Consider the following 25,686-nt stretch of genomic DNA (forward strand, 5'->3'; position numbering starts at 1 on the left):
AAACCAGATTTTTAAAAAATAATGTATCCTTCAAAAACACTTCCATCACTAATCATCTATGATATTAAATGTAGATGGCATGTCATTTACACTTAAGCATCATTATGATGCTGTTCTTCAGGTGTGAGTGAAGGTTGCCCATTATAGATAGTATCTAGTATTAGGGAAATTAGTAATGATATTTTAAAAATTCTATTCTCTCACAAGTAGATACGCAGCAAGTTTTAAGCATAACTTTCTGGTATGGCGAGATAGAATAAAGTTTCTTGAGATATTTTCTGGTTATATGGCATCTTGTACCATACATGTAAATATTGGAAATGTCTGGAAGTGAACTGAAGAACTGTTTTCCACCTTAAGGCTGAACAATAGCCATCTTGTGAGCCACGGACATGTTTCTCAGAAGGAGCATATATTTGAGGTATTGAAAATTATGTATTAGATTACATTAAATCAACAAGTTCATGGAGCTCAGAGTAGGTTATATCTCTTTCCCCTGAAAATGCTAGTTGAACAGCTGATAATACTCTTTAACAGATATTTGAAGGCAAAATATTAGATGGTGGTTGACACAATCCTCAAGATTTTCTTTTCAAGTCAGAATGATTGACAAGGTTTTTGATTGCAAGTGTTGATTTAAACTTTGAGACTGCCTAGTTATTAAAATAAAGGCAGAATCTAACACCTTTTAATAGAGGGAAATGTGAGAGCAAGACAGTTGCAATGTAACAAATATTCTTGGCAGCTCAGACACTCATTTTTCTTCTATTACAACCAACAGCAACATTTTAGTCAAATAAAAAAATATTTTATCACTTTTCTTGGTTGAAATAATTTAGACTTCATTTTTTTTATAAAAGTGATTATAAATGTTAATCTCCCTGATGAATTCAGAGATAATTTGCTACTGAGAATTATCAGTCACAAGTGATAATTTAACTTCATTGGATTTGATGACATTGAATCCACTGATGCTTCACTAATAATATTTTAACAAAAGATGGAAGAGTGACCTAAACTAATTACAGAAGAATAGTTCAAAATTGAATGATATTAGAGTTCTAGGAAGGAAGTATATGATATTACAATATAGTAATTGTTAAAGAATTATTAACTGGGAACATTTTGATGAAACCTAAACAAAAAATCTACAAAGTTTTCAGACCCCCAGTGAAATGTATATGTATAGTGTAGATGTATGAAATGCAGATGCATAGATCTTACAGATCTATACAAAATTTGTATGTTATTGTCATGGTTGATCACTTTTTACACTTAGGTAGAAGTAGGTAGAAAAAACAAACATAAAACACTGGATCAAATTTTGTCCTGATTTCAACTTTCATATCATTTTCATTTCAAGCTAGTGATTTGCCTGTTACCCAATGGCCAGTTTCCTTATCTACAAATAGGAGAAAATAATGCTTACTTTATTATATGAACATTTCAATTTAATATATTTCAGAAGTATTTTTAAGCTAAGTTATAAGTTATTATTATTATTGGAGTTGCCAATTTTATACTTAGTGAAATAATAAGACACAGGTGGTCAGATATTACTGTTACTCCAAAATACATTGCTGAAAATGATTCTACTCTAAACTGACATCTAAACATTTTATTTTAGCATAGGTAAATGAAATTGTGATATTATTTAAGTATTGACAGCAATAGAACATGAATACTATAATAAATTTATATCACCATCATTCATTTAAAGTATACAAGGGGACTTCCCTGGTGATCCAGTGGCTAAGACTCTACGCTCCCCATTCAGGGGACCTGGGTCTGATCCCTGGTCAGGAACTAGATCCCACATGCTACAATTAAAGACCCTGCATACCACAACCAAGACCTGGTGCAGCCAAATAAATAAATAATGAAAGTGAAAGTGAAGTCGCTCAGTCATGTCCAACTCTTTGCGACCCCATGTACTGTAGCCTACCAGGCTCCTCCCTCCATGGGATTGTCCAGGCAAGAGTACTGGAGTGGGTTGCCATTTCCTTCTCCAGGGGATCTTCCCAACCCAGGGATCGAACCTGGGTCTCCTGCATTCCAGACAGATGCTTTAACCTCTGAGCCACCAGGGAAACCCAAATAAATAATAAAAAGTATTATTTTATTTTTTAATACCAAATTATTATTTAATAGGAAATTTTATACCATTAATTTTGTCTACTTGAATTTTTATTACCATTCAAATTCTGCAACATTAATTTATCCTAAAGTATGATTTTATTTATTTTTTCTTTTTTTTAATTTTATTTTATTTTTAAACTTTAGATAATTGTATTAGTTTTGCCAAATATCAAAATGAATCCGCCACAGGTATACATGTGTTCCCCATCCTGAACCCTCCTCCCTCCTCCCTCCCCATACCATCCCCCTGGGTCGTCCCAGTGCACTAGCCCCAAGCATCCAGTATCGTGTATCGAACCTGGACTGGCAACTCGTTTCATACATGATATTTTACATGTTTCAATGCCATTTCTATTGACCATCTTATTGTATTTTTCTACAGATATTTATTTTTAAATTTAAATATTATGTAGCCATAAAGCTCTATATATCTCTTAGCGTGACTTTTTATTGAAGTATTACTTGTACTTGATTTACTTTAAATAGGAAAAATATAATGAATTCTAATAAATACTATTTTTATAAGTAAAATTCATTTGAGATGGTCATGGATTACTTGAAACGGTTGTGGAAATGTTCCTATATTTGCCATTCTGGAGATTTTTCCACATCAGGACAAGCACTGGAGGGAGTTTTGAGATTGCCATATGCCTTTTTAAAAAAATAATAGTGAAAAAGATTATTATGTAAGGGGGAAGAGAAAAGAAAAACCTTCAAGGCAGACAACTTTTCAGGTGAATCAATTTTATAATAGACTACAAATATAACTTAAGAATACTATATCTGATTTCTTTAAAACTATTAATACTTTAATTTAATAGCCCTTTGTTAAAACTTTGGGAACTGCTAAGAGTACAAATTAGAAAACGATTTTCCTAACACTCCATTGCTCCCTCAAAACATCAAACCTCTGACACTCTTTATTGATTCTGAGTAGTCAATCATCTTTCCAGTCTATTTCCTTCAGTGACTGAAATTGTCTTAACAGTGATTGAAATGGAAAAAACATAATTCAAGAGCGGCCAGGTGGACCTAAGTAAGGCTAGCCTAGGTAGAACCTAGTCAGATCACCTATGGAGAGAACATTTGTGTGTTTCCATTGAAAGTTTGACTGTGAAGAAAGCTGAGCACCGAAGAATTGATGCTTTTGAACTGTGGTGTTGGAGAAGACTCTTGAGAGTCCTTTGGAATGCAAGGAGATCCAACTAGTCCATTCTAAAGGAGATCAGTCCTGGGTGTTCATTGGAAGGACTGATGCTCCATTGGAAGGACTGAAACTACAATACTTTGGCCACCTCAGAATGCGAAGAGTTGACTCATCGGAAAAGACCCTAATGCTGGGAGGGATTGTGAGCAGGAGGAGAAGGGGGCGACAGAGGATGAGATGGCTGGAAGGCATCACCGACTCGATGGAAATGAGTTTGAATGATTTCAGGGAGTTGGTGATGGACAGGGAGGCCTGGTGTGCTGTGTGATTCATGGGGTCACAAAGAGTCAGACACAACTGAGCGACTGAACTGAACTGAACTGAACTGAAGCCTAGCCTATTCTCTCTAGTTTTCTATAGCTCAGAGAATTTAAAGTCTCGGAAATACAGGGGTGGAAAGAGCCACCAATGTAATTAACAGAAGGCAATGGCAACCCACTCCACTACTCTTGCCTGGAAAATTCCATGGACGGAGGAGCCTGGTAGGCTGCAGTTCATGGGGTCTCAAGGAGTCAGACATGACTGAACGACTTCACTTTCACTTTTCACTTTCATGCATTGGAGAAGGAAATGGCAACCCACTCCAGTATTCTTGCCTGGAGAATCCCAGGGACGGGGGAGCCTGGTGGGCTGCCATCTATGGGGTCGCACAGAGTCGGACACGACTGAAGCGACTTAGCAGCAGCAGCAGCAGCAGTATTTATTGCACAACCTATCACGGAGGTGGATTGGCATGAGGCTTTAAAAACCCTCAGGTTTTAAGTCAATGTAGAGAGGCGAGAAACTAACTTTATGACATTGAGTCCAGAGAGCAGCCTGTGGTGAAGAAATCTCCAAATACCAGTCTCCTCAGCAATAATTTCATATTAATAATTTGCTAAAGAAAAAACCGAATTTAAAACCACATACCCATTAGTTCTGTTTGTTTGTTTGTTTGCTTGTGTAGCTCAAGCAGAGACATTTTGAACTCAAGTTTAATTACCTTGACAGAGGAAGCCAAGATGAAGGAAAAAGCTCCTTTGTAAAGTGTTTTCAAACCTCTATCTTCTGTAAGACCTTTGAATCACCCTAATTAAGGGCATTGTATGCTCTTTTGTGGCTCTTGATTTATATGCATAGATTTTAGAGTAAAACACAAGAAAAGAGCAATCACCTGGACCCACACTTTTATTTGAAAAAGATAAAACAGTAAACCTGGGATAGTAAATACCTTCTCCAAGATCACACAGGTAATGTCAAAACATCTCAGTTCAGTGCTTTTCCCCTTTGTTTTCAGGCTAAGGTAGTGCTCAAAGTATGGTCTCTGGACGAGCAGCATAAAAGTCAACTGGGAGCTTCTTAGAAAAGTTAATTTTATAGCTCCAGACTGTTGGATCCAAAACTCTGGGTCTGGTACCCAATAATCTTTATTTTTAAAAGTCTTCTAAGTGATTCTAATGTAATATAACATTTGCGAACCACTGTTTAGAAACTAGAGATCAAAACTTTAAGTTCTAATGGTGTTGTCTTAAATGGCCTCGGTTTTGGTTCAATGGAGCAATGTCTGTGTCCTGATTCTGGAAGGGTATTGATCACCATCTTATCACAAAATAGAAGTTGTACCATGTAGTATTCAAATTTTGAGCTATAAATATCAGTTTCTATGTCCACCTCTCAATTTCTATATTATCTTGGTAAAAAAGATTTTTAGATTTTGAATTTTAATAAAGTTTTTTGTAAAGATCTATATAGTGAAATCGCTCAGTTGTGTCCGACTCTTTGTGACCCCATGGATTGTAACCTACCAAGCTCCTCTCTCCATGGGATTCTTCAGGCAAGAGTACTGGAATGGGTTGCCATTTCCTTCTCCAATATGAAGAAGAAGTAATAGAAACAAACAATAGCTAGAAGACAAGGAAGACTACCTCAGTTCTTAACACGTAAATATAATAGGTTATTTTCTACATGTGATAAAAGAAGGATCAACTCTACTACTAGTCCTTCACAAAGGGCAGCCTTATGCTCACAACTGAGAAATATTTCAAAAAGCTATATGAAGGGGAAAATCTGATCATCCATATGTTTGAATAGATCAAGTTTACTTTTTTAAAAGTTAAAAATAAATGTATTTTGAAAAGAAGCTAGTTATAGTAATTGTTCAAATAAAAAGAAGGTGAGAATGATATGGAAGTTCTATGAAGGATCCTGATTTAGAATGAATTTTATGTTTTTCAGAATATGTAATTCGAAGTAAGTTTGCTTATAGAGGGACTGATTTCCTCACCAAAGTCCAAGGAATAGGTGTACAGTATTGAGAGAACAGAATGAAATATTTTAAGGAATGAACTGTTGTTTATGTAAAGTGCAATAATCTCTGATACTCAGCTACTCTATAATCACATTTATAATCCAATACAAAATTTAAACTCTTGTTTTCAAGTCTTTACTTAATTTGCTGAATTATTCCTGTTGCTCAAAGCAAATATACCATAACAAATTATACCATCATTTCACAGAATAATCATACAATTAGTATACAATACAAATAGATTATTCATACATTAAAAAATATTTTTAAATTGTTAACAGGTGACAATTTACTATTTTCTTTATAGCCAAAAAATTTTAATCATGAAACTAGTTGTAATTCAACAAGTAAATTATTTGAGAATGCTTTAAAGAATTATCAATTTTTACTAAACAATGAACACATCCATACACCTTTATCAGTCCTATTTATTTTTATTGTTCAATAAATTTAAAGCTACATAAAGAAGAAATGAATACAGGCTTTCTAACCATCTTTCCCATATGCTTCCAATATACAATTTGGAAGGTAAAAGAGTGGTTGGTAGCTAAATTACCGAATATATTTCCTTGCAGTAAAAAGAAAAGTGCCTTTGTAGAAATGCTGTGGAATTTTCCTATTAAACATGGTGGAATAATTTCTTACCATCTGTAGCATCCATTTAAAATATGTAAACAGTGGTATATTTGCCATCTGTTTGAAGGAGTTTTTATGATACTTTTGAATCTGTCATTCAGTGATATCACCAATTTTATCATCTATGGATGATGCTTAAAACTATGATCAATGACATTTTTGGTAGCCAGACTTGCCTGCTGTGGAAATGTAGCAGCAAAGAACTATAAAAATGGCCAGTAACAACCATAAGAGTTCTGTTAACACCAATAAAACAGTACAGAACAGCTATTTAAAAACATTTAACATCTTGCTGAAGGTGAAGAGAATAATATCTGCAGAATGAGTGCTGTGTATCAGCTTACTCCAGGTAGCTATTAAACAGGTACATTACAATCCAAGCCCTTCCCACATCCTTGGAAACGTGTTGAAAAATGATTCTGCCCACAGAAGTTCTCACCAGGTTTTCTACCCAGCCTAATGTTCTGAGATAATTAGTGAGTTTCTCTACATGTCTGAGGAAGTAAAATATGGACTAATTAACAGTTTACTGAATAAAAACAGAATAGATAGATGTAGACATTTATCTTCAAGAAAATGCCAATAAATCCATTAGGATTTCCTATGCTGAGGTGGCATAAATACTCAGATATTCATAGACTAAGTTTTCAAGGTAAGTTAATAGTTATCATGGAATTCAAAGACCTACCAGGTTCTGAGGCTTGGAATATTTAGACAAGAGTAAACAAAACCAGTTCCTTATGATAGCACATTATTTAAGAAGAAAAGTTACTCTAAGATGTGTTTTCTTCAAATTAGAAAAATTTCACTAGTTCTTGGGTGGTTCTTCACCACCTACTATTTTTGGCCTGGCACAGGGTAGTGAGACAAACAAATTAAAGTCAGTAGAATTACAGGAAAGAAGGTTGTATCCTTAGTGAACTTCACTTAATGGTAAATACAGCTTTAGCCTATATTGACTGATCTTCAAAATGATGTCTGGATTTTTTTTTCCAGTTTTGAATATTAGACATCTTTCTAAAATTCTCTGTTAAAGGTGAACTTTAGAGATTTCACTTCTATATGCTTGGTCCTTTCCTGAAGTTAAGGATTGGGGTTTCCTAAAGCATTTACTATTTTATGATAATTGTGTAGCAATATAATACAGACTGACTTTGAAATGCAATTCACTACTATTAGAAATCAGATTCAAGAATGATCTGTATAAAAAGTGGGGAAAATAAAATTAGAAAAAAATACATATTAAGCTAAAAAACATTTATGTGATATTGTGGCTGTGCATTGTCAACTGAAAGAAAAATGCACCCTATAAGAACTGTGAGTTGAGTTTTATTCAGGGTCTTACTGAAGACTATAGCTTGGGAAGCAGCCTTTCAGTGAAATCGCTGAGAGAACTGCTCCTGGGAAGTAGAGGGAGAAGCCAGTTACATACAGTATTTTGCCTAGGGAATACAGGCAGTCAAACATGCGTGTGTGTGCTAAGCTGCTTTAGTCCTATCCAACTTTTTGCGACCCTATAGACTGTAGCCTGACGGGCTCCAATGTCCATAGGATTCTCCAGGCAAGAATACTGGAGAGGGTTGCCATGCCCTCCTCCAGTATATTTTCCTGTCCCAGGGGTTGAACTCAGGTCACTTATGTCTCCTAAATTAGCAAACAGTAAAGCGTCTGCCTACACTGTGGGAGACCTGGGTTCGAGCCCTGGGTCAGGAAGATCCTCTGGAGAAGGAAATGGCAAGCCACTCCAGTACTCTTGCCTGGAAAATCCCATGGACAGAGGAGCACGGCAGGCTACAGTCCATTGGGTCGCAAAGAGTCGGACACAACCAAGTGACTTCACTTCACTTCTTTACCTCTCGTGCCACCTGGGAAGTCCATAGTCAAGCATACTCCTCTGTAAAAAGGTCACTGCTAATTACAAGGAACAGCTATCTCAAAGCTTTTAGAGCTTTTATGTGTATAGGAAGATTCAAGAATCTGGACTCATTAAAATTCTTCTTTAGATTTATCTAACTATCTAGCAGGTCTGCTTTTCCAAAGCACAGAGTGCCTCATGCTGTTTTTCCTTCTGAATTCCCTTTGGGGTATACTGTTGGTCAGCACCTGCAGGCTAATGATTTAATCCTTGTAGAACCAGGTGATGAGCAACATTCTTTGTTTTACAGTATTATTTGTGTTAGCAAAAATATATTATATTTAAATAGCCATTTGTATTTCCTCTTATTGATATGGGTTTTGTAGTAGTTATAATTTCCAACAGTATATTATCCAACAAGACATCACTAAAGTATATTGTCATCCCAGAGGAGAATGTGGCTAGGAAAGTTTAGCTCTGCTAATATACTGATATATTTATTTAAATGTAGTATTTTATTTGGGAGGAGACACATGGGAGATTTTCAGGCAATACCATTTTATTCCTAAAATATCAAGAAAAGCATAATATTTACAGTACAAAGGACTATAGTAAAATAGCTTGGCATAAGATAAATGCACAAAAATCAGTTATTTTCCTATATAAGACAGTGAAATTATTTTAAAAATGTGAATTCATTCACAATGAAAATGAAATCACTTTAAAAAACAACTAAGTAGGTATACCAAGAAAAGATGAAAACTTTTCAAAAAATAAAAAGACTGAATAAAAGGAAAGACATATCATGATTTGAATGAGTAATAAACTATAGTATGTTAATCATACTCTAAATTCTCTTTGGAAAAAAACAAGAAAGGTGATTCTAAAACTATTTGGAAGAAGACTCACAATATCATAGGTCAGGAATTATTGAATATGATGATGCATTTTTGTGACTTATAAGAACTATATACATTCAGATGATCAAAATGTATTTCTCATATGTATCTTATCTTCATCCACAGTTCCTGGCTCACAGTTCTCCAAATCCTTGGAATTTCCTAAGTGTTGACAGTGACAAATGTGTCTCTTGTTATATTAATGAAGTGCCTTTCTGGACCCCATCTAAGGATGGGACTGGTTGCTAGAAGAACCAACCATACAATTAAAGGGGTGGAACTTTCAGTCCCATCCCCTGACCTCCAGGGAAGCCAAGGGACTGGAGGGTGAATCAGATGCCAGTGGCCAATAATTAATTGACCATGACTATGTATTGAAGAGCTTCCCAGGTAGTGCAATGGTAAAGAATCTACCTGCCCATGCAGGAGACACAAGAGATATGACTTTGATCCTTGGGTCAGGAAGATTCCATGGGGAAGGAAATGGCAACCCACTCCAGTATTCCTGCCTGGAAAATTCCACAGACAGAGGAGCCTGGCAGACTACTGTTCAGGGGGTTGTAAAGAGTTGGACATGACTGAGTGACTGAGCACATGTATTGAAGCCTCTATAAAAACCCAAAATGATGGGGTTTGGAGAACTTCTGAGTTGGTGAACACATAGAGTGTGAGGAAAGGGTTAGCTGCTGGAGAGGGCATGGAAGCTCCTCACTCTTCCCCCCACCTTGTCCTGTGCATCTTCTCTCTGGCTGTTCCTAACTTAGATTTTATTTATATAATAAACTGGAAATCTAGTTAGTGAAAAGATGTTCGAGTTCTGTGAGCCATTACAGAAAATTAGTTGAACCCAAGGAAAGATTGATTGTGGGAACTTCTGATTTATAGCCAGACAGTCAGAATTGCAGGTAGCAACATGGGCTTGTGACTAGCATCTGAAATGGGCCTTGGGGCAGTCTCATAAGACTGAACCCTTAACTGGTGGAATGTGATGTTCTCTGAGGAAGATAGTATCAGAATTGAGTTGTGTTGAGTTAAATTCTTGCATATACTATTGGTGTCTGAGAGTTGCTTGTTAGCGTGAGAAAATCCTCCCTTCTATACCTCCCTCCACCCCCGCCACCTCCACATTGGACTTGACTCCAGAACTCTTTTAATGAGGTGTGAAAGGAATTTTCTCATTCTATTGGCTATTTAAACATATGATAATTTAAACACTGCAGTATTGTCATAAAATTTGAAAAGTGGACAGAATATAAGAAATTGCCTCCAAATGGATATTAATATATATAATGTAATATTTAAATAAAGAAACATGTTTAACTAATAATATAGGGGAAATTGTGCTATATTAAGAAAAGAAATAAATCAAATCTTCACCAGAAACCACACAAAACAAATCTTTGACAGATATAGTTAGTTAAAACCATAAAAGCCCTTAGAAGGGAGTGTTAGATGAACAGTTAAATTTCCACTGAGGTAGAATTTTCTGAATATGCCAAAGAAGCTATTAAATAATATTAAAACTGTTTTCAATTATAATACATTAAAATATACCATAAAAGCAAAAAAAAAAGCTAGTAAGCATATTTGCAATAAATATGACAGCATATTACTTTGCTTAATATAAACAGACTTTCAAGAGTCATCAAGAAAGTACTATAAGAAGTAGTGTCAGCATGAAAAAATAATTCACAGGAAAAATGGGAAATAAACAAGAAAAAGCATGTAATTTTATTGGTAATTAAAGAAATGGAGAAGACTTGTGAGAGTCCCTTGGACTGCAAGGAGATCAAACCAGTCAATCCTAAAGGAAATCAACCCTGAATGTTCCCTGGAAGGATTATTGCTGAAACTGAAGCCCCAATACTTTGACCACCTGATGCAAAGAGCAGACTCATTGGAGAAGACCCTGATGCTGGGAAAGACTGAAGGCAAAAGGAGAAGGAGGCAGCAGAGGATAAGATGGTTAGCAGCCCTGGCTCAAAGGACATGAATTTGAGCACAGTCCAGGAGACAGTGGAGGACAGAGGAGCCTGGCCTGCTGCAGTCCATGGGGTCACAAAGAGTCAGACATGATGTAGTGATTGAACAACAACAGCAAAGAAATGGAGATTATAACAGTGAATGTGTGTGTGTTAGTCACTCAGTCATGTCTGACACTTCATGACCCATGGACTGTCAGGCTCCTCTGTCCGTGGAATTCTCCAGGAAAGAATACTGGAGTGGGTTGCCATGTCCTTCTCCAGGGGATCTTCCTGACCGAGGGATCGAACCTGGGTCTCCCAAATTGCAGGCAGATTCTTTACCATTTGAGCTACCCAGGAGGCTTTTTTTTTTTTTTTTTTTCCCTTGTCATATTATAAAGGTTTAAGAATTTGGCATGCTAGGCGATGGCACCCTACTCCAGTACTCTTGCCTGGAAAATCCCATGGACGGAGGAGCCTGGTAGGCTGCAGTCCATGGGGTCACTAAGAGTCGGATACGACTGAGCGACTTCACTTTCACTTTTCACTTTCATGCATTGGAGAGGGAAATGGCAACCCACTCCAGTGTTCTTGCCTGGAGAATCCCAGGGATGGGGGAGCCTGGTGGGCTGCCGTCTATGGGGTCGCACAGAGTCGGACACAACTGAAGCGACTTAGCAGCAGTAGCAGCAGCAACGATCTAGTAATTTCAGTTTTAGCAACCTTCTCTAATAAGCTAAAGATCCAAAACTCATTGCCGTATTAGAGGGAAAAATTCAAGACTCTTAAGGTATTAAAGACTAAAAGAATGAATTTAAAAAACATGGCACAAACATAGAAAATAATACAGCTGTTAAAATTTGTAATTTTGGCTTCTCTTCATCTTTCCTTCTATTCATGAACAATTTGGACTCAAAATCATGAAACGGGGAAGAGAAAGGTAGGCATTTCAATATCTGTATATTGAAAACTAAAATTTTGTTCCAGTATCTTCAAATCTAGTCCAATACCACAGAGTCTATTTTACTTTATCCCTTTCCAATTTTTTCAGTCCCTTTTCCTTAGGTGAAATTCAACTTTCACTGTCCTTCACAGATATACTTTCTGTATTTAAGTGTGTACCATGATGAGAATTTTAGATGCCCTGAGTGGGATATTGGTAACCAAGTAGGAGGGGAAAGCATGTTTGTTTGGTGTCAGAGCCTGGATAAGGTAAGATTAGTAGGGTGCTAGAGCTGGAGTAGGATAAGGAGAACATCCATGTAGTGGGTCAGGGCAGTCATGTGTGAAGAGTTAGTGTCCAAGTGTGTGAGAAGGGAACCTATCTCAGGCTGCTGGAGCCTGAGCAGGGTGAGCAAGTCATCCATGTAAGGAAAGTAGATACAACAGAAAGTATAGCTGTGAGGTATAGTGAATGCTGGTTTCTCACTGAAGGAGAAGGCATCGCCAAATTTGGAAAGGGAGAAAAGCAGAATAAATTACTGGTATTGCATTAAGATTAAAGGTATTGGTATGAACTTGTAGTTTTCAACATATAGATATAGAGAAACGTAGGAATAAGGAGTGTGTGTGTGTGTGTGTGCTTGAAGTAGAGAAAGGAAGTAGAATGATTATACTGAATTTGTGCGGAAGAGCATTCTTGTTTGTAGAAAAAATATAAAGAAATTAGGAGGTAATAGGATATCACATCAACACTATATTTTTTAAAATACATTAAGACCTTTTAAAACATTTAAAACTTTGATTTGTATAAATTTAAGATTGTTTCAAAAATCTGTAAATATAATTTCAAATATTTTAATAATATAAGCAAAGTATCATATACACATAAACACCCTTATATATGTGTGTGGGGGACATTAGAAGTTAAAATGATGGATGTAGTTTTCCATGTAAATGATCAGAGCTTCAGTTCTCTGTAATGAATGTTAAGCAGCAATGCCATATGCATTATTAATAAAACTGTTAGTTCATGAGTATGCTTCACATTTCCCTTCAGCTGTGTTGTAATTATGAATTCTTACTCTACAGACCAAACTTTGATGAGATACAGTTTGAGATTTTCAATTTGAGTTGATGGATTTACCCAAGACTAAGGATATGATTTTTATTTGTTTGGAACACCAAGAAATTAACTACAGGCATAATAGAAAACGGGTTAAGAGCACACATTGTGGGTCCACTTAAAACTAGTTTGAAGTACTAACACCTGCCCTTAAAAGCCATGTGACAGATTAGAAGAGGAAAGTTAATTTCTCAGAGGGGTTAATAAAACCTTTGTCATAGACTGTGAGAGAATTAAATTTGCTAATACATGGTATCTGTCATACGATAAGTACCCAGTACTTATCTGTTATAAATTACTGTTATAAGTTACTGTTATAAAATGCTGTTATAAATTACTACGATCTATGTATGAATCAGGGAAGGCTAGTTGCTGCAACAACTGTCTCAGAGGTTTAACATGACAAAATAAAATTATCCCTTATTTTATAGTCTGACTGAAGTCAGAAAGGAGGCGTTGCTCTGTTCAGTCAGGAGCCTACTAGACTCTACTCATTGAGCACTTTTGTCATTTTCTGAGGTCTTTGATTTTTTGTGTTTGCTGTTACACAAAAGAAAAAGAGTAGAACATGTGGCAGGTATATCCCCTCTTAATAACTTTGGTAATTGTTAGCACATATTTTCAGCCATGGTCTATTCATGAGAACTAGTCACAGAACTTCACATAGTTGCAAGAGGTGTGAGAAGTGATATCTAGTGGTAAATCGAGGACAAAGACAAAGAATGGATATTAAACACATTTGTGGTCTTTGTTACCATCTGCCTTTCTGGTCTCCAATTATGAAACTCCCTTCTTTGCAGAGAGAGACCATCTCAGTTCAATTCAGTCTCTCAGTCATGTCCGACTCTTTGCGACCCCATGAATTGCAGCATGCCAGGCCTCCCTGTCCATCACCAACTCCCGGAGTCCACTCAAACTCATGTCCATTGAGTCAGTGATGCCATCCAGCCATCTCATCCTCTGTTGTCCCCTTCTCCTCCTGCCCCCAATCCCCCCCAGCATCAGGGTCTTTTCCAATGAGTCAACTCTTCACATGAGGTGACCAAAGTATTGGAGTTTCAGCTTTAGCATCATTCCTTCCAAAGAAATCCCAGGGCTGATCTTCTTCAGAATGGACTGGTTGCATCTCCTTGCAGTCCAAGGGACACTCAAGAGTCTTCTCCAACACCATAGTTCAAAAGCATCAATTCTTCGGCGCTCAGCTTCCTTCACAGTCCAACTCTCACATCCATACATGACTACTGGAAAAACCATAGCCTTGTTTTTTAATATGCTATCCAGGTTGGTCATTGGAGAAGGCAATGGCACCCCACTCCAGTACTCTTGCCTGGAAAATCCCATGGACGGAGGAGCCTGGTGGGCTGCAGTCCATGGGGTCACTAAGAGTCGGACACGACTGAGCGACTTCACTTTCACTTTTCACTTTCATCCATTGGAGAAGGAAATAGCAACCCACTCCAGTGTTCTTGCCTGGAGAATCCCAGGGATAGGGGAGCCTGGTGGGCTGCCATCTATGGGGTTGCACAGAATCGGACACGACTGAAACAAGCAACTTAGGTTGGTTACAACTTTCCTTCCAAAGAGTAAGCATCTTTTAATTTCATGGCTGCAATCACCATCTGCAGTGATTTTGGAGCCCAAAAAAATAAAGTCTGACACTGTTTCCACTGTTTCCCCAACTATTTCCCATGAAGTGATGGGACTAGATGCCATGATCTTAGTTTTCTGAAAGTTGAGCTTTAAGCCAACTTTCTCCTCTTTCATTTTCATCAAGAGTGTTTTTAATTCCTCTTCACTTTCTGCCATAAGTGTGATGTCATCTGCATATCTGAGGTTATTGATATTTCTCCCAGAAATCTTGATTCCAGCTTGTGCTTCTTCCAGCCCAGTGTTTCTCATGATCTAATCTGCATATAAGTTAAATAAGCAGGGTGACAATATGCAGCCTGGACATACTCCTTTTCCTATTTGGAACTAGTCTGTTGTTCCATGTCTAGTTCTAACTGTTGCTTCCTGACCTGCATATAGGTTTCTCAAGAGGCAGGTCAGGTGGTCTGATATGACCATCTCTGTCAGAATTTTCCACAGTTTATTGTGATCCACACAGTCAAAGGCTTTGGCATAGTCAATAAAGCAGAAATAGATGTTTTTCTGGAACTCTCTTGCTTTTTCCATGATCCAGAGGATGTTGGCAATTTTATCTCTGGTGCCTCTGCCTTTTCTAAAATCAGCTTGAACATCAGGAAGTTCACGGTTCACGTATTGATGAAACCTGGCTTGGAGAATTTTGAGAATTACTTTACTAGCATGTGAGATGAGTGCAATTGTGTGGTAGTATGAGCATTCTTTGGCATTGCCTTTCTTTGGGATTGGAATGAAAACTGACCTTTTCCAGTCCTGTGGCCACTGCTGAGTTTTCCAAATTTGCTGGCATATTGAGTGCAGCACTTTCACAGCATCATCTTTCAGGATTTGAAATAGTTCAATTGGAATTCCATCACCTCCACTAGCTTTGTTCGTAGTGATGTTTTCTAAGGCCCACTTGACTTCACATTCTCAACTGTCTGAATCTAGGTGAGTGATCACACCATCGTGATTATCTTGGTCATGAAGACCTCTTTAGTACAGTTCTTCTGTGTATTCTTGCCACCTCTTCTTATTATCTTCTGCTTCTGTTAGGTCCATACCATTTCTGTCCTTGATTGATCCCATCTTTGCATGGAATGTTCCCTTGGTATCTCTAATATTTTTGAAGAGATCTCTAGTCTTTCCCATTCTGTTGTTTTCCTCTATTCCTTTGCTGCTGCTGCTGCTGCTGCTAAGTCACTTTGCTAGCCATCCCTAAAACAGACAACTCCAAATCCCACTATGTTACTCTCCATGAGTACCTCATGTTGCTGCACATCTTGTTTTGGCCTTTGTTCAAAAATTGTTATGTTCCAAACTGTTAAGAGTGTTGCAGAGCACACAAGTTGGGGAGACAGAGACAGTGTCTCCCTTCAGGCCAGAGGTCAGAATTGTTTGCTTTCCAGAAGCAAATACAATAAATCATCATCATCATAAAATATTATTATTATTTTGTTTACAAAGCTTTGCCTAGTATTTATTTCTGCATAGCCTTTGGGATAATGATAGTTTTCTCTCTGTTGTGGTGGATAAAGCAAATAAGTGTTCATCTTATACATATTATTCGATACCATATGTACATATTTATTCACTTTTATATAAGCATGTTACCTAATTTTTTTAATGTAAAAAATACTGGGAAAAACATGTATTTCTTCACAAATGCCTATCAGTAATACTCTGCACTTTAATCTTTTTTAGTTAAAAGGACAAAATCCACATGTTCCTATCAATAAATGCAGAAAAATCGGTTGATAATTTTTAACCTTCATTCATGATAAAGTTGGAGAAGGAAATGGCAACCCACTCCAGTGTTCTTGCCTAGAGAATCCCAGGGACGGGGGAGCCTGGTGGGCTGCCGTCTATGGGGTCGCACAGAGTCGGACACAACTGAAGCAACTTAGCAGCAGCATGATAAAGTAAATCCTTTGTTGTGAACTAAGATTACAAATGATAACTCTTCACCCTGTTAAGATTATTGATCAAAAACCTCAACCAAACATTATATTTTAATGATAAAAATTTTTAAGCCTTTCCTTCAAAATCAAGAACTGAATGAGACAAAGTGAAATTCACTCAGTCATGTCTGACTCTTTGCGACCGCATGAACTATACAGTCCATGGAATTCTCCAGGCCAGAATACTGGAGTGGGTAGCCTATCCCTTCTCCAGTCGGTCTTCCCAACCCAGGAATTAAACCAGGGTCTCCCACACTGCAGGCAGATTCTTTACCAACTGAGCTATCAGGGAAGCCCAAGGAATGAGACAAAGACACTGCTGATCACTGTTCATATAAGTATCATACTAAAGGATCTAGTTAAGGAAATATAATTAATACATAAAATATGAGTTTAAGTAAATGATATTAGCGAAGCAAAAGTATAATTTTAAAAATAAATTTACTTCACAATAAAAGATTAAAACAAAAATCTTTGCTTAGAGTTAAATTTAACAAAAATATTTGTGAATTCATGGAGAAAATATAATAATAGAATTCTAATAAAAACATTAAAGTAATACAAATAAATTGAGAGGTAAGCTATTAAGTTGAATTACATGCTTGAGAAACCTATACGCAGGTCAGGAAGCAATAGTTAGAGCTGGACATGGAACAACAGACTGGTTCCAAATAGGAAAAGGAGTACGTCAAGGCAGTATATTGTCACCCTGCTTATTTAACTTACATGCAGAGTACATCATGAGAAACGCTGGGCTGGAAGAAACACAAGCTGGAATCAAGATTGCTGGGAGAAATATCAATAACCTCAGATATGCCGATGACACTACTCTTATGGCAGAAAGTGAAGAGGAACTAAAAAGCCTCTTGTTGAAAGTGAAAGAGGAGAGTAAAAAAGTTGACTTAAAGCTCAACATTCAGAAAACGAAGATCATGGCATCTGGTCCCATCACTTCATGGGAAATACATGGGGAAACAGTGTCAGACTTTATTTTTTTGGGCTCCAAAATCACTGCAGATGGTGACTGCAGCCATGAAATTAAAAGACACTTACTCCTTGGAAGGAAAGTTATGACCAACCTAGATAGCATATTCAAAAGCAGAGACATTACTTTGCCAACAAAGGTCCGTCTAGTCAAGGCTATGGTTTTTCCAGTGGTCATGTATATATGTGAAAGTTGGACTGTGAAGAAAGATGAGCACCAAAGAATTGATGCATTTGAACTGTGGTGTTGGAGAAGACTCTTAAGAGTCCCTTGGACTGCAAGGAGATCAAACCAGTCCATCCTAAAGGAGATCAGTCCTGGGTGTTCATTGGAAGGACTGATGCTAAGGCTGAAACGCCAGTACTTTGGCCACCTCATGCAAAGAGTTGACTCATTGCAAAAGACTCTGATGCTGGGAGGGATTGGGGGCAGGAGGAAAAGGGGTGACAGAGGATGAGATGGCTGGATGGCATCACCAACTAGATGGACATGAGTTTGGTGAACTCCGGGAGATGGTGATGCACAGGGAGGCCTGGCATGCTGTGATTCATGGGGTCACAAATAGTCAGACATGACTGAGTGACTGAACTGAACTGAACTGATATGATACTGCTGTTTTGTTAGGTCAGATTGGTCAGATATCAGCAATTTCATATGGTTCAACTCAGTATATCCCTGAAAAAGACACAATGTTACAAAACTGATATTTTCCCAACATTAACGTATACACACATTTCTTTTCCCATGAAAAACCAATATAACATAATTATAAAGTCTATAAAATTTCAAGAAAATATTTTTAACACTATAAAAGGATATTATGTAGCCCTACCAAAATTATTGTAAAATTGTAATTATAGCTAAACAATAGTATTTGTATATGGATAGTGAAATAGCCAATGATCAAATATTAAGATCCCATAAGCAGATTCTTACTATTGCAAATCTTGGTATCAATCTGATTTGCTTCTAAAGATCAGCTGGAAAAAAAATGGACCATTTATTGAAGGATAATTGCGCACTTAGCAAAAGATAATTTTGGAACCACTTTAGACAAAACTGGAGTGGGTACCTGTTTCTTTTTCCAGGGAATTTACTCAATGCCAGGGATTGAACCCAAGTCTCCCACATTGAAGGCAGATTCTTTACCAGCTGAGCCACCAGGGAAGCTCAAGAATACTGGAGTGGGTGGCCTATCCTTTCTCCTGCAGATCTTCCCGACCCAGGAATCTAACGGGGGTCTCCTGCATTGCAGGCTGATTCTTTACCATCTGAGCTACCAGGGCAGCCCATAGGTTGTACAGAAAAATTAAATCCAGATAATGAAAATCTGAAAATGTGAAAAACTTTTAAGGCTAATGTAATGTAAAAGTAAATGTAGGAAAAAATGTCATGAAATTAAGGTAATAACATATTAAGCAAGATATAAAAAGTACAACTCATGAAAAAATTACATACTTAAAGCCTTCACTAATCAAAGAGAAAAATTTTAGATTAAAAGCTGCACATTGAACATATGTCTTTTAACAGACAATACTGATAAAGGCATTGTATCAGAATGTATCATTTACTGTTACAAATTAGGGTGTGAAATTAACCAAATTAAAAATTGGGTGAAAATCAATGCCATTTATTTTAAGTGAGAGAGGCACACATAACATACACAAATATGAAAGCATGGTAAATTCATGGGGAACTTTGTGGAAATTGCAAATCAAAACAATACTAAAGTACAATTTCACATGAATCGGATTGACAGAACTTTTTTTGCCTATTTTAGGGGTTATTTTTGGATGTGGTGCATTGAGAACTATCACACAGAATTGGCAGGGATGTAAACTGGGAAACTACATTTCAGATAAACCTAAATTCAACCAGTTGATGATGTGAGTCTTATGGCCCAGCAAGTCCATTCCTAGGCATATACCCTAGAGAAATTCTATCCCAAATGCCCAAGGAGTCATATAAAAGAATTTTCATAGCAGCATTGTTCATGATGTCCAAAAAACTAGGAACAATCAAAATCTTCATCATCAATGATACTTTTCACATAAAGCCCCAAAACATGCAAAACTAAATAATGTATATTTTAAGAATACATACATGTGAAACAATTCTTTTGGAAAAAAATCTATGATAAATACAAAAGTATGGATCATGGTTTTCACAGGGAGGAGGAGAAATGGACCAGGGTCAGGGAGGAGTGTATAGAGCGTTTCCCTAGTATTGATAATTCAATTACTTGGATTATTTTACTATTTTGCCTTGCTGCTGCTTCTGCTAAGTCGCTTCAGTCATGTCCAACTCTGTGCGACCCCAGAGACGGCAGCCCACGAGGCACCACCACCCCCCACCACCCCCACCCTCCCTACCCCCCCCACCCCGTCCCTGGGATTCTCCAGGCAAGAACACTGGAGTGGGTTGCCATTTCTTTCTCCAATGCATGAAAGTGAAAGTGAAGTCGCTCAGTCGTATCCGACTCTTAGTAACCCCACGGACTGCAGCCTACCAGGCTCCTCTGTCCATGGGATTCTCCAGGCAAGAGTACTGGAGTGGGGTGCCATCGCCTTCTCCAACTATTTTGCCTTATAAAGGTATTAATGGACATGGAACCACAGACAGTTTCCAAATAGGAAAAGGAGTACATCAAGGCTGCATATTGTCACCCTGCTTATTTAACTTGTATGCTGAGTACATCATGAGAAACGGTGGGCTGGAGGAAGCACAAGCTGGAATCAAGATTGCCGGGAGAAATATCAATAACCTCAGATATGCAGATGACACCACCCTTATGGCAGAAAGCAAAGAAGAACTAAAGAGCTTTTTGATGAAAGTGAAAGAGGAGAGTGAAAAAGTTGATTAAAGCTCAACACCATCCAGTCCCTTCACTTCATGGCAAATAGATGGGGAAACAGTGGAAACAGTGACAGACTTTATTTTGGGGGGCTCCAAAAATCACTGCAGATGGTGACTGCAGCCATTAAATTAAAGACGCTTGCTCCTTGGGAGAAAAGTTATGACCAACATAGACAGCATATTAAAAAGCAGAGACATTACTTCATCAACAAAGGTCCATCTAGCCAAGGCTATGGTTTTTCCAGTAGTCATATATGGATGTGAGAGTTGGACTATAAAGAAAGCTAAGCACCAAAGAATTGATGCTTTTGAACTGTGGTGTTGGAGAAGACCCTTGAGAGTCCCTTGGACAGCAAGAGATCTAACCAGTCCATCCTAAAGGAAATCAGTCCTAAATATTCATTGGAAGGACTGATGTTGAAGCTGAAACTCTGATACTTTGGCCACCCGATGTGAAGAACTGACTCCTTTGAAAAGACCTAATGCTGGGAAAGATTGAAGGCAGGAGAAGAAGGGGACAGCAGAGGATGAGACGGTTGGATGGCATCACCAACTCAATGGACATGAGTTTGAGTAAACTCTGGGAGTTGGTGATGGACAGGGAGGCCTGGCGTGTTGCAGTCCATGGGGTCGTGAAGAGTCAGACACAACTGAACAAGTGAACTGAACTGAACTGAAAGGTATTAAAACATCCCCAGGTATTAATGAAATGTTTCACAATAAATTCTGAGACAGAGAATGAATTACTCCCCAGAAGCCCAAAGTGGGTTAGGAGACAACAGTTTCAAGTCATTTTAAATCAATTCCACTTTCTTGGATCTCATAAATCCAGCTGTCTTTAATCATGATTTAAAATCCAGGCCAGCACCATCCCTGCCGTTGCACACAGAAGCACTCATATGTCTGTTGCTCTACATCACTTAGACTTATAAGACTCTTAAAATGTAATCTTAAAGTAACTCTGTCCCCTTTGTCTTTTTTATTTTTTTTTTAATTTTATTTTATTTTTAAACTTTACAATATTGTATTAGTTTTGCCAATCGAAATGAATCCACCACAGGTATACTCATGCTCCCCATCCCGAACCCTCCTCCCTCCTCCCTCCCCATACCCTCCCTCTGGGTCATCCCAGTGCACCAGCCCCAAGCATCCAGTATCGTGCATCGAACCTGGACTGGTGACTCATTTCATACATGACATTATACATGTTTCAATGCCATTCTCCCAAATCTCCCCACCCTCTCCCTCTCCCACAGAGTCCATAAGACTACTCTATACATCAGTGTCTCTTTTGCTGTCTCGTACACAGGGTTATTGTTACCATCTTTCTAAATTCCATATATATGCATTAGTATACTGTATTTCTGGCTTACTTCACTCTGTATAATAGGTTCCAGTTTCATCCACCTCATTAGAACTGATTCAAATGTATTCTTTTTAATGGCTGAGTAATACTCCATTGTGTATATGTACCACAGCTTTCTTATCCATTCATCTGCTGATGGACATCTAGGTTGCTTCCATGTCCTGGCTATTATAAACAGTGCTGCGATGAACATTGGGGTACACTTGTCTCTTTCCCTTCTGGTTTCCTCGGTGTGTATGCCCAGCAGTGGGATTGCTGGATCATAAGGCAGTTCTATTTCCAGTTTTTTAAGGAATCTCCACACTATTCTCCATAGTGGCTGTACTAGTTTGCATTCCCACCAACAGTGTAAGAGGGTTCCCTTTTCTCCACACCCTCTCCAGCATTTATTGCTTGTAGACTTTTGGATCGCAGCCATTCTGACTGGCGTGAAATGGTACATCATAGTGCTTTTGATTTGCATTTCTCTGATAATGAGTGATGTTGAGCATCTTTTCATGTGTTTGTTAGCCATCTGTATGTCTTCTTTAGAGAAATGTCTACTTAGTTCTTTGGCCCATTTTTTGATTGGGTCATTTATTTTTCTGGAGTTGAGCTGTAGGAGTTGCTTGTATATTTTTGAGATTAGTTGTTTGTCAGTTGCTTCATTTGCTATTATGATACGGTATCTGAAATTTGCTTCAATAAAGCCAAAACTGGTGGTATAGATGAAACAGGCCAGGCATAAATTGATGCCTGTTCTAATTGGTACTAGGCTCATGTGAGTTCATTGTTCACTCTGATCAAATGTTTGAAATTTTCTGTAATAAAAAGTAGAAAAAAGTCAGTTTTCAGATTTTTTCCTTGCATGTACATGAAAACTCAGTCCACTGGCTTTTCTGAATACTCATAGGTAATAAAATCATATGACTGTTTTAAATCAGGAAATACTGTCTCAATTCAAAAATTATAACTGTAAGACCTATATGATTAAACTCTTATATTATACAATTAAATCTTCCCCTTCATAGTTATGCTATTCTACAGGCAAGAGGCCAGCAAATAGTGTAGGGTGGTATTGTGGTTCATATTTATTTTCCTATTCGATTTGCCCACTTGCAAAAAGAGAATTCTGATGGCTCTTGGGTTTAGTGTAGAGAGGAGAGTAAGGGGGAACAGGAAAATTCTTGACTGGTGCTGTTTTTCTATGGCTTTACAGTCTCTGGGCACTGTTGGTATTTGATGCTAACTCTTTTAAGGTACTTTTTAATGGATTTTTAGAGGTCCCACTGAGAATATCCACTGCACTGCCCACAAAACATTTTCTGCTCACTTTTAATCCTCTCCTCATTTTGTTTCTTGCTGGTCAATTCTACAGAGACTCCTTTCAGATTAAAATACTACCAGGTGATACCAACCATCACCCCCTTGTAGCCCACCACTCATTCTGGGAAACATTCACATACTTTTTGCTCCAATGAACTCTGAAAATGCATACACCTCTGGTTCAACTCCTCTATCAGATGCTAAAACATTTTAACCCTTGTATTTTTCAAGTAGAAGCTAGACAGAAGCCCACCATTCAATATTGTAGGTCATGTTATTAAACTTTCTCAGAAGTTTGTTGAAAAGTCTCCACACCAGGCTTAATCAAGTTCCACTCTTACCCTACAGGTCTCAATGGCTATCTCCAAAAAAATCCTCTTCATAAATCCACCTTTATTTATTTATTTTTCATCTCAGTGACATGAACAATGGCTTTTGGTGTGCAAAAGCCAGTTTTGATTTTGTATTTTGAAAGCATCTACAACAAAGAGACCCCACAGTCAGTCAGTTCAGCCACTCAGAAATGTTTGACTCTTTGTGACCCCATGGACTGCAACATGCCAGGCTTCCCTATCCATCACTGATTCCCAGAGCTTGCTCAAAACCATGGCCATAGAGCAGGTGATGCCATGTGATGTGAGAGACACCCATGATGTCTAATCTTTTTCAATTTTCTGTTTTATAATGAAGAGACATACTGAGGTAATCTAGGTGCGGAGTTGAATGGTGTTTGAAAGATGACAGTGAATGGAAATATAGTCAACACAACAGATTAGTAAATATCATGATTATTATTTTTAAATGAGCTTTCTGAAACAAGAGCTAAATGGTAAGAGTTGCTTGTTGGAATTGCTAGAATGGATTGGCAATCATATTTTGATTATAGTTAGGCAATAAAATATTGAGGATGAGGAGCCAAAGTGGGCTAGTAATAATAGAAAGAGATGTATTCATATATATAGATCTAAATATAGATATTTGCCAGTGAAAACAGTTATGTTGTCATGAGATTAGTAAGGCATTTCACAGTTTCTTTGCTACCCTCAGTTTTCAGATTAGGCCTAATATACGTGCTGAAACACAGCATATGAGGTACTTTGTTTAGTATTGCCATAAAAAATTTAATCTTAATTATGTCAGAAAAGAAGGAAGTCACCAATGGAATACTTTAATGGTTATTTTAATTGGTGATTTAGGTAGAAATATAGATAGATAGCTACTGTGCAAATAATACATTAATAGATTTTTATTTTTATGTAATGTGTAACTTCATAACTAAATTACCAATTAAACTTCATTTTCCATCATTTGCTGTTTTGCCCTTGACCTTTGAAACTTACAATTTAAAATGGCAAATTACCTCAAACAGCAACGGTTGACTAATTAGTTTCACATATATTATTATATGATTAATCCATACTATTAATAAGCATGTGTTTCTCAAACATTCTGGAAATCAAATTTTTAGCTCAACTATACAATAACAAACCCAAATGTGTGGTGATATAGCAAAAAAAGTTAATAAAAATGAGACTTGAAAATGAGCAAAAGTATTTTAACAAAGTATGTCCCTTCTGGAATATGGGGCACAGAGTACTTTGGAATGCCATGTGATAGAGCTTCTTATTAAGGAAAACCCAATAGTAATAGGTGATACCTCTCCCTTTTTGTCAGTAAGGTTTTCTCCAAGGTGTTTATACTCTAATTTAAAGTCATAGATCATATGGCATTTAGACTACCACAGCTAGTTATCTTTATTGCTCTGCTGGGAGCAAAACTAAGCACTTCCTCTGAGTCTTTTCCAAATGTAAGTTCAGACAAACCTTAAGCATTTTTGAAAACTGAGGTAACAGAGCAAACTTTCAGGAGGAGAAAAAAGCCCCACCCGTATTTCCTCTTATCTAATCAACATTCTTCCACAAGCCCATCTATATCTTTGAATTTTATAGCATTTAATAGAGTAAGTTAAAATAAAAAGAAGCAAGAAGATGACTAAAGTAATTTAAAAATAATTTTTAAAAGTAGAAGTGGCAGCAGAACAACCAAAAAAAGAAAAATGCTCAAAATTTATCAATAAAAATCTCTAGCAGTACCTAGGGAGGAAAACCCAAAGCAGAAATGTGTCTTTACTCTTCATTTCTCTTCACATAGCTTCCAACTCATGGGCTGAGCCTGCTTCTAGATGAACAACAACACGAGACCCTCACATGTCAGGATTTCTAGTGACTTCTGCTGTTCTTTTAAAGAGTGGTAATTGTGCAATTGTGCTTTTTAAGTTAGAAAACTGTATAGTCAGCTATGTTCTAATCTAAAATTCAGTGTCCAAATCACCTCACATTGCAGACTTTTTGAAAATGGAAGCTTATTATACAGTGAGATCACAGTCCAATTAACACTGAAAAGTGATATCATTTTAATCAACATTTTCTATCTGTCTATCAGGCTCTGTGTGTGTAAATGTGTGTATGTGTGTGTGTGTGTATGTGCATGTCTGTGTGATTGGCATCATCTCATTGCCAAATTATCTACATTTAAAAG

At 37.4% G+C, this 25,686-nt stretch overlaps 1 non-coding gene across 1 annotated transcript; it reads right to left on the reverse strand.

Moving 5' to 3' along the window:
* Nucleotides 1-2,018: 2,018 nt before the first annotated feature.
* TRNAS-GGA lies at nt 2,019-2,090 on the reverse strand. Its single transcript has one exon. It is a non-coding gene; the product is annotated as a tRNA-Ser (tRNA).
* Nucleotides 2,091-25,686: the final 23,596 nt, after the last annotated feature.

This window comes from Bubalus bubalis, chromosome 8 (genome assembly GCF_019923935.1).
Source record: "Bubalus bubalis isolate 160015118507 breed Murrah chromosome 8, NDDB_SH_1, whole genome shotgun sequence".
Taxonomy (NCBI): domain Eukaryota; kingdom Metazoa; phylum Chordata; class Mammalia; order Artiodactyla; family Bovidae; genus Bubalus; species Bubalus bubalis.